A 6,989-nucleotide genomic window follows, 5' to 3' on the forward strand; every position below is an offset into this window, starting at 1 on the left:
TTCCTTGGAGTTTTCATTTTGGAGTCTTTTTTAGGAGGTAATTGGTGAATTCTTTCAAAGACTATTTGACCTTCTGGTTCTAGAACATCCAGACAGTTTTCCTTGATGATATTTTGGAAGATGATGTCGAGGCTCTTTTTTCATCATGGTTTTCAGGAAGCCCAATAATTCTTAGATGGTCTCTCCCAGATTTATTTTCCAGATCAGTTGTTTTTCCAAGGAGGTACTTTATATTTTCTTCTCTTTTCCCATTGTTTTTTTTTGTTTGTTTGTTTTGTTTGACTGATTCTTGAAGTCTCATTGAGTCTCACTTACATTTGTTCAATTTTAATTTTTAGCGAATTTTTTTTCAACTAGCTTTTCTATCTCCTTTTGCATTGGGCCAATTGAAGTTTTATATAAAGTGTTTGGATCATTGCATTTTTTTCCATTTCACAGATTTTGTTTTTTAATGAATTGGTTTTTTCATATCTATTTTGAGTTATGCTTTTTTTCCATTTCATCAACTCTATTTTTAGGAGTTTTCTTCAGAGAATTTCTGTTTTTTCTTTTCTATAACCTCTGGCAAAGATCTCATAATAAAAATCTCATAATAAGATCCCTATTTTTCTTCTAACTCTTTTTAAGATCCTTTTTGAATTTTCCAAGAGAGCCTTGTGAAATGGGGACCAATTTATAGCACCCTTTGGGACTTTATCTGGACTTGATTTGCCTTTATGATCCTCAGGGTTTGAGGTCTGTTCTTTTTTTTCTCCATAAAAGCTGTCTGTGGTCAGAGTTCTTTTTGCTTTTTTGCTATTTTTTTTAAAAGGTTAAGATCTGCTCTTAAAGCAAAGGATTTACAACTACTTTAGTTTGACCTGGGGTGGATACTGCTTACTGAGTTCTGGTGCTGGGTAGGCATGGCCAGGTCCTGCATTCTTCCCAGACTCAGTGGCTCACAATTTTTCTTTTGTATTTGTTTTTGGGTGTCTCACAGAAAATCTGGCTTGTAACCAGGACAGAATAACCTAAAACCCTGTCAGTAGATTTCCTGGTGCATGCATGCCCCCATGCCCTGGCTCCCTGCCCCAGTTTTCCTACAGAGGTTCTGAGCTCAGCAGCCTCTCCCCCTGCTGGATTGAGACAGACCTTTTCTGAAATTCCTCCAAAGTATTTTCTTCTAGAAATATGTTGTTCTCCAAATCTTTGTAGATTATTTCACTCCAAAACCAATTCAGAGGCTTAATCTGCTGTTGATTTGAAGGACTTCTCAGAGGAGCCCAGATAGAGACATGTCTACTTTCTTGGCTCTGCCTCCTGGAGTTCATCATTGAACACAAAAGAGATAATTTTGATTATATTAAGTTAAAAAGTTTTTGTGCAAACGAAACCAATGCAGACAAGATTAGAAGGAAAACAATAAATGGGGGGAGATTTACATTCAAGGGTTCTGATAAAGGCCTCATTTCTAAAATATATAGAGATTGATTCAAATTTATAAGAATTCAAGCCATTCTCCAATTGATAGTCTAAGGATATTAACAGACAATTTTCAGATGAAGAAATTGAAACCATTTCTAGTCCTATGAAAAGGTTCTCTAAATCATTATTGATCAAAGAAATGCAAATTAAGACAACCTTGAGGTACCACTACACACCTCTCAGTTTGGCTAAGATAACAAGAAAAGATCATGATAAATGTTGGAGGAGATGTGGGAAAATTGGAACCCTAATACATTGTTGGTGGACTTGTGAACCAATCCAACCATTCTGGAGAACAATTTGGAACTATGCCTAAAAGGCTATAAAAATGTGCATACCTTTTGATCCAGCAGTATTTTTATTGATCTTAGAACCCAAAGATATCATAAAGGAGGGAAAAGGACCCACATGTGTTAAAATATTTGTGGCAGCCCTTTTCATACTGGCAAGAAACTGGAAACTGAGTGGATGCCCATCAGCTGGGGAATGGATGAATAAGTTATGGCATATTAATATTATGGAATATTTTTGTTCTATAAGAAACGACCAGCAGGATGATTTCAGAGAGATCTGGAGAAATTTACATGAACTGATGCTAAGTGAAGTGAATAGAACAAGATTAATTAATTCTGATGGACATGGCTCTTTTCAACAATGAGATGATTCAGGCCAGTTCCAATGGTCTTGTGATTAAGAAAGCCATCTGCATCCACAGAGAGGACTGTGGGAACTGAGTGTGTATCACAGCATAGCATTTTCACTCTTTTGGTTGTTGTTTGCTTGCATTTTGTTTTCTTACTCTTTTTTCCCCTTTTTGTTCTGATTTTTCTTGCGCAGAAAGATAATTGTATAAATATGTATACATATATTGGATTTAACACATATTTTAACATGTTTATTATAAGATTTCTTGCCATATGGGGGAGAGGGTGAGTAGAAGAAGGGGAAATTTAGAAACAAGGTTTTGTAAGGGTCAATTTTGAAAAATTATCCATGCATATGTTTTGAAAATAAAATAAAAAAACTTAAAGAAAAAAAAGAAAATTTACATACAGAAAAAAGAAAAATCAAGGGTAACCATGAGATTGAAAACATAGATAACTAGGAAGATGGGGTTATGTTGTTAAAAATAAGGATGTTCAAAAGGAGACAAGTTTGGAAGGGGAAAATGTATAAATGTATTCCTTTGAGATGATAGACTGATTTTTTGTTGCCTACGGGTCTCTGGTTATGAAGTATCCAAAAAGTAGCTAGTTTTGTGGAATGAGAATTCAGAAAAGAGACTAAAATTAAATATGTAGATATGAAAGTTATTTTCATAGATGATCATGGAATGCATGGGAATTTATTATGTCACAATCAGAGTAGGAAATGAAAGAGAAGAGGGACCAGACAAATTCATGGGGTACATCCACAGTTAAGAGAAGTCATATGGATGATGACCCAGAAAAGTGGGACAAAGAAGTACCAGTCAGATGGGTAGGAAGAGAACAGATATAGGAAATTTATGCAGAGGGTTGTGTTGGAGGAGAGAATGTTTGATTTTGGAAATATGATGTTTGGGAAGCCTGTGAATAACCTTGGCTGTCTTTACAATAGTAATGGCTTTGACTTCTACAGCATTTCCAGATTTACAATATGCTTTCCCCCAATTTCATGTTAAAGCAATGTTAACATCTTTTCTTTAAATTTTGAATTCCAAATTCTCTCCCTCTCTTTCCTTCCCCCCATTGAGAAGACAAGCAATTTGACATAGGTTACAAATGTGTAGTCATGCAAAACATATTTCCATGTAAGTCATTCTGTGAAAGAAAAGACTCAAAAAAAAAAAACTAAGAAAAATAAATAAAAAGTGTCTTTGATTTGCATTCTACAAGCTATCAGTCTTTCTCTGAAGATGGAAAGCAACTTTCATGAGTCCTATGAAATCGTCTTTGATCATTGTATTGTTGAGAATAGCTAAATTTTTGCTTGTAGGCTATCATACAATGTTGCTAGTACTGTGTACACTGTTCTCTTGCTTCTGTTCATTTCACTTTGTATCAGTTCATGTAAATCTTTCCATGTTTTTTTTTCCTGAGAGCATCCTGCTCATCACTACTTAAAGCACAAAAGTATTCCATCACAATCATATACAACAATTTATTCAGCAGTTCCCCAGGTGACGGACATTCCCTCAGTTTCCAATTTTTGCCATCACTAAAAGAGCTGCCATAAATACTTTTGTACACAGGATACTTTTTCTTTTTGTTTTTGATATCTTTGGGATACAGATGTAGTAGTATAGTCAAAGGATATTTGTGGTTTTATTGCCTTTAGCTCCAAATGGCTCTCCAGAATAGTTGAATTAGTATATAAACCCACCAATAGTATATTATTGTTTTAATTCTTCCTCATCCTCTCCAACATTTATCATATTCTTTTTCAGTCACATTGGCTAATCTGAAGTAGCTCAGAGTTGTTGTAATTTATATTTTTCTCATCGATCATGATTTAGACATTTTATATGACTTTTAGATAGCTATGATTGCTTTGTCTGAAAACTGCCTGTTCAAAAATCCTTTGAGCATTTAACACTTGAGGAATGGCTCTTATCTCTATAAATTTGACTCAGTTCTCTATGTTTGAAAAATGAAGTCTTACCAAAGAAATGAGTAATGGCCTTGAGATTGTGTTGTACAGGATTCAATTGAAAGAACTAAGTATGTTTATATTAGAAAAGATAGAAGGATCAAAACAGAATACCCAACAAAGTGTCTGAAGGACTATCTTGGGGAAGAGGAACATGCTATCCTTGACCCCTAAGTGCAGAACTGAATCACAGGTGCAAGTAGCAGAAGATCACATTTAAATTTGATGAAAAGAAATCCTAAAATGAGAGCTCTTCCAAAAGGGGGAATGGGCTATTCCTAGAGGCACTACCTCATACCTGAGACTACGGGACTATTGTTCCTGCAGCAGTGATCTAGCTAGAGTCAGCTTTTACATAGCAGACTGGTCGAATTTGCATCTCAGAAATTATCAAATACCCAGGATCAGGGCTTGGTTTTTGCTTTGTTGCTTGTCTAGACAAAAGAAAGTGATGGTAAAAAAAATATATATATATATATATATGTATATATATATATTAATAATGCAGATTAAATGTAAATGTGTGTCATAGGTGCATCTTTTTTTCCCCTCGAGATCTGGTTGGTAAACATTTCCCAGCACAATCCTAGGGACATGGTAGAAGGATTTTCAGTTGAGGTATAGATTGGCCCTAATATCCCCGTGAGATCCCTTCCAAATATAAGATTCTGTGATTCTTTGCCTTAGTCCAACATCATTTTTATTCAGCAACACATTTTCATTAAGAATTTATTGCATCCAATGATCTATTAATCACCAGGGGAGATAAACAAGATAAATTCCAACCTATTTAGGAGTTTTGAGTGGAAGGGATAAGACATGCACAAATAAATGAACCAGAAATCAGAATATGGTGAATGAAAGAGGTGCATAAAGTACTTCTATATCACTTAGTTATTCGGTGTCCAAGAATACACAGACATAGAGAGGGCCCTGTGTGAAGCATTTTGGATGGGAGCCGTATTCATATCCTGAAGCAATGCTGATACAAGACCCAGTTCAGTGCTCTCCCCTGCTGGAAAAGCATTTTGAGTCTTAACCAATGTGTTTGCTTATAAATTATATGCATATACTTACCAATAATTATATACAATATAAAACTTAGACTCTCAAAAAGAAAATTTTAAAGGATAAGATAAAGATGAAACATTCGAGCCTTGAATCACTGGAGAACCATGGAGTTTTATTGAGCATGAGGTGATTGCACTTTAGGAAAATCTCTTCATCAGCTTGCAAAGGGGAAAGGCCTGAAATTTTTAGGGAAACCACCTATTGCAATAGTTCAACAAGAGATGAGGGAGCTATATGAGTGGAGAGAAAGGGTCAGTGGCTAGATCAAGGCTTGGCCACCAATTGACCACATTTGTCAATGAGAACAAATGAGGAGTCAAAGATGATGCTAAAGTTGTACCTACCTGGAAGGATGATAATGCTCATGTCAGTAATAATCTGTATCTCAGACTGTAACCCTCATGTCTGCTCATACTCTGTGACTGGTTTCTTCAATTATTTTAGCCCTGTTTGATTCTGGGTGACCCTTTTGGGGGGATTTCTTGGTTAAGATACTGGAGTGCTTGCCATTTCCTCCTCTAATTCATTTTACAGATGAGGAAACTGAGGTAAGCAGGCTTAAGTGACTTGTCCAAGGTCATACAGCTGGGAAGTTTCTGAAGCCACATTTGAACTCAGGAATTTCTGACTCCGAGTTCACCACCTAGCTGCCCATAACTCACCTAATCCCACCCAAAGTGAAATGGGGGGAAGGGAGAGCTCTTCTTTATCAAGTGCCAGAACAGAATCTTCCCTCAGAAGCTGATCTAAGAAGTAAGGTTAAGGAAAGGAAGTGGATATTTTCCTAGTGGAACCTGCATGACTGTTGTGTCCTTAGTTTTGGGCAGGTTGACCCAAAACAGGAAAGGTTGGGATTCTGAGTGTGGGTAAGAGTGACTATGCTAGAAACAAGTACATGTGGGTCTTTCCTAATGAGTGTGGGAATTAACTTGTCTGAAGCTGCATTTGAACTGGAGTCTTCCTCACCAAAGCTCAGGGTACTACATGGCTGCTTAAATGTAATAACATTCATATTTGTGGTAATAAATTGTGGTCTCTTCCTGTGATTTCATGGATACAGGGAACTCCCAAGAATGGAAAGCTACTCCTCAAGTTCTGATCAGCAATTGAGTTTATAGTTTAGATCCTTAGACACTCACATTTCTGAGAAATTAGTCATTTGCCCAGGGTCACACAGTCAGTATGTGTCAAAGGTGGAATCAAACCCTGGGCTTCCTGACTTGAATGTCCATCTTCTAGCTACTCTTCCTCTTATCTCTCAAAATGGAGTGTCTTGTATGGGGAACATGTGCTGAGGAGTGAGGTATAGAAGACTGGAGAGGTAGGAGGGAGACAGGTTATGAGGGCTTTGAAGGCCAGACGGCATTTTGTATTTGCTCCTGGAAGTAATAGGGAGCTAATGGAGTTTATGAGTATGGAGGTGACGTGATTGAGTTTTAGAAAATCACTTTGACAGCTGCCTGGAAGATGAACCAGAGGAATGGAGGCGCAAGCAGGAATACCCCGTCCCTGCCCTCCAGGCTCCTGCAGAGGTTTTATTCCTTCTGGAGTTATGGAGGACTAATAAAGAGGCCTTTCCCTGCCTTTGTAATCCTCCAGGCCTTGCTCCGCCATTCTGCCCTCCAGTCCTGAGGGAACCTCACAGGCCCTGGGCCTTGTCCTCCCCACCTCTGCTGCGCCCTCAGGGCTTCGGTGCTTTTGTGTCTGCCCCAAAGAAGGGCTTCCTTTAGCATGTTGTTTCACCATTGGGAGGGTGAGCTTCTTGGGAGGTGAAAGAGATATGCGAAGCAGACCAGTCATTGTGTTTTGGGCATTAGATGAAT

This window comes from Sminthopsis crassicaudata, chromosome 4 (assembly GCF_048593235.1).
Source record: "Sminthopsis crassicaudata isolate SCR6 chromosome 4, ASM4859323v1, whole genome shotgun sequence".
Lineage (NCBI taxonomy): Eukaryota > Metazoa > Chordata > Mammalia > Dasyuromorphia > Dasyuridae > Sminthopsis > Sminthopsis crassicaudata.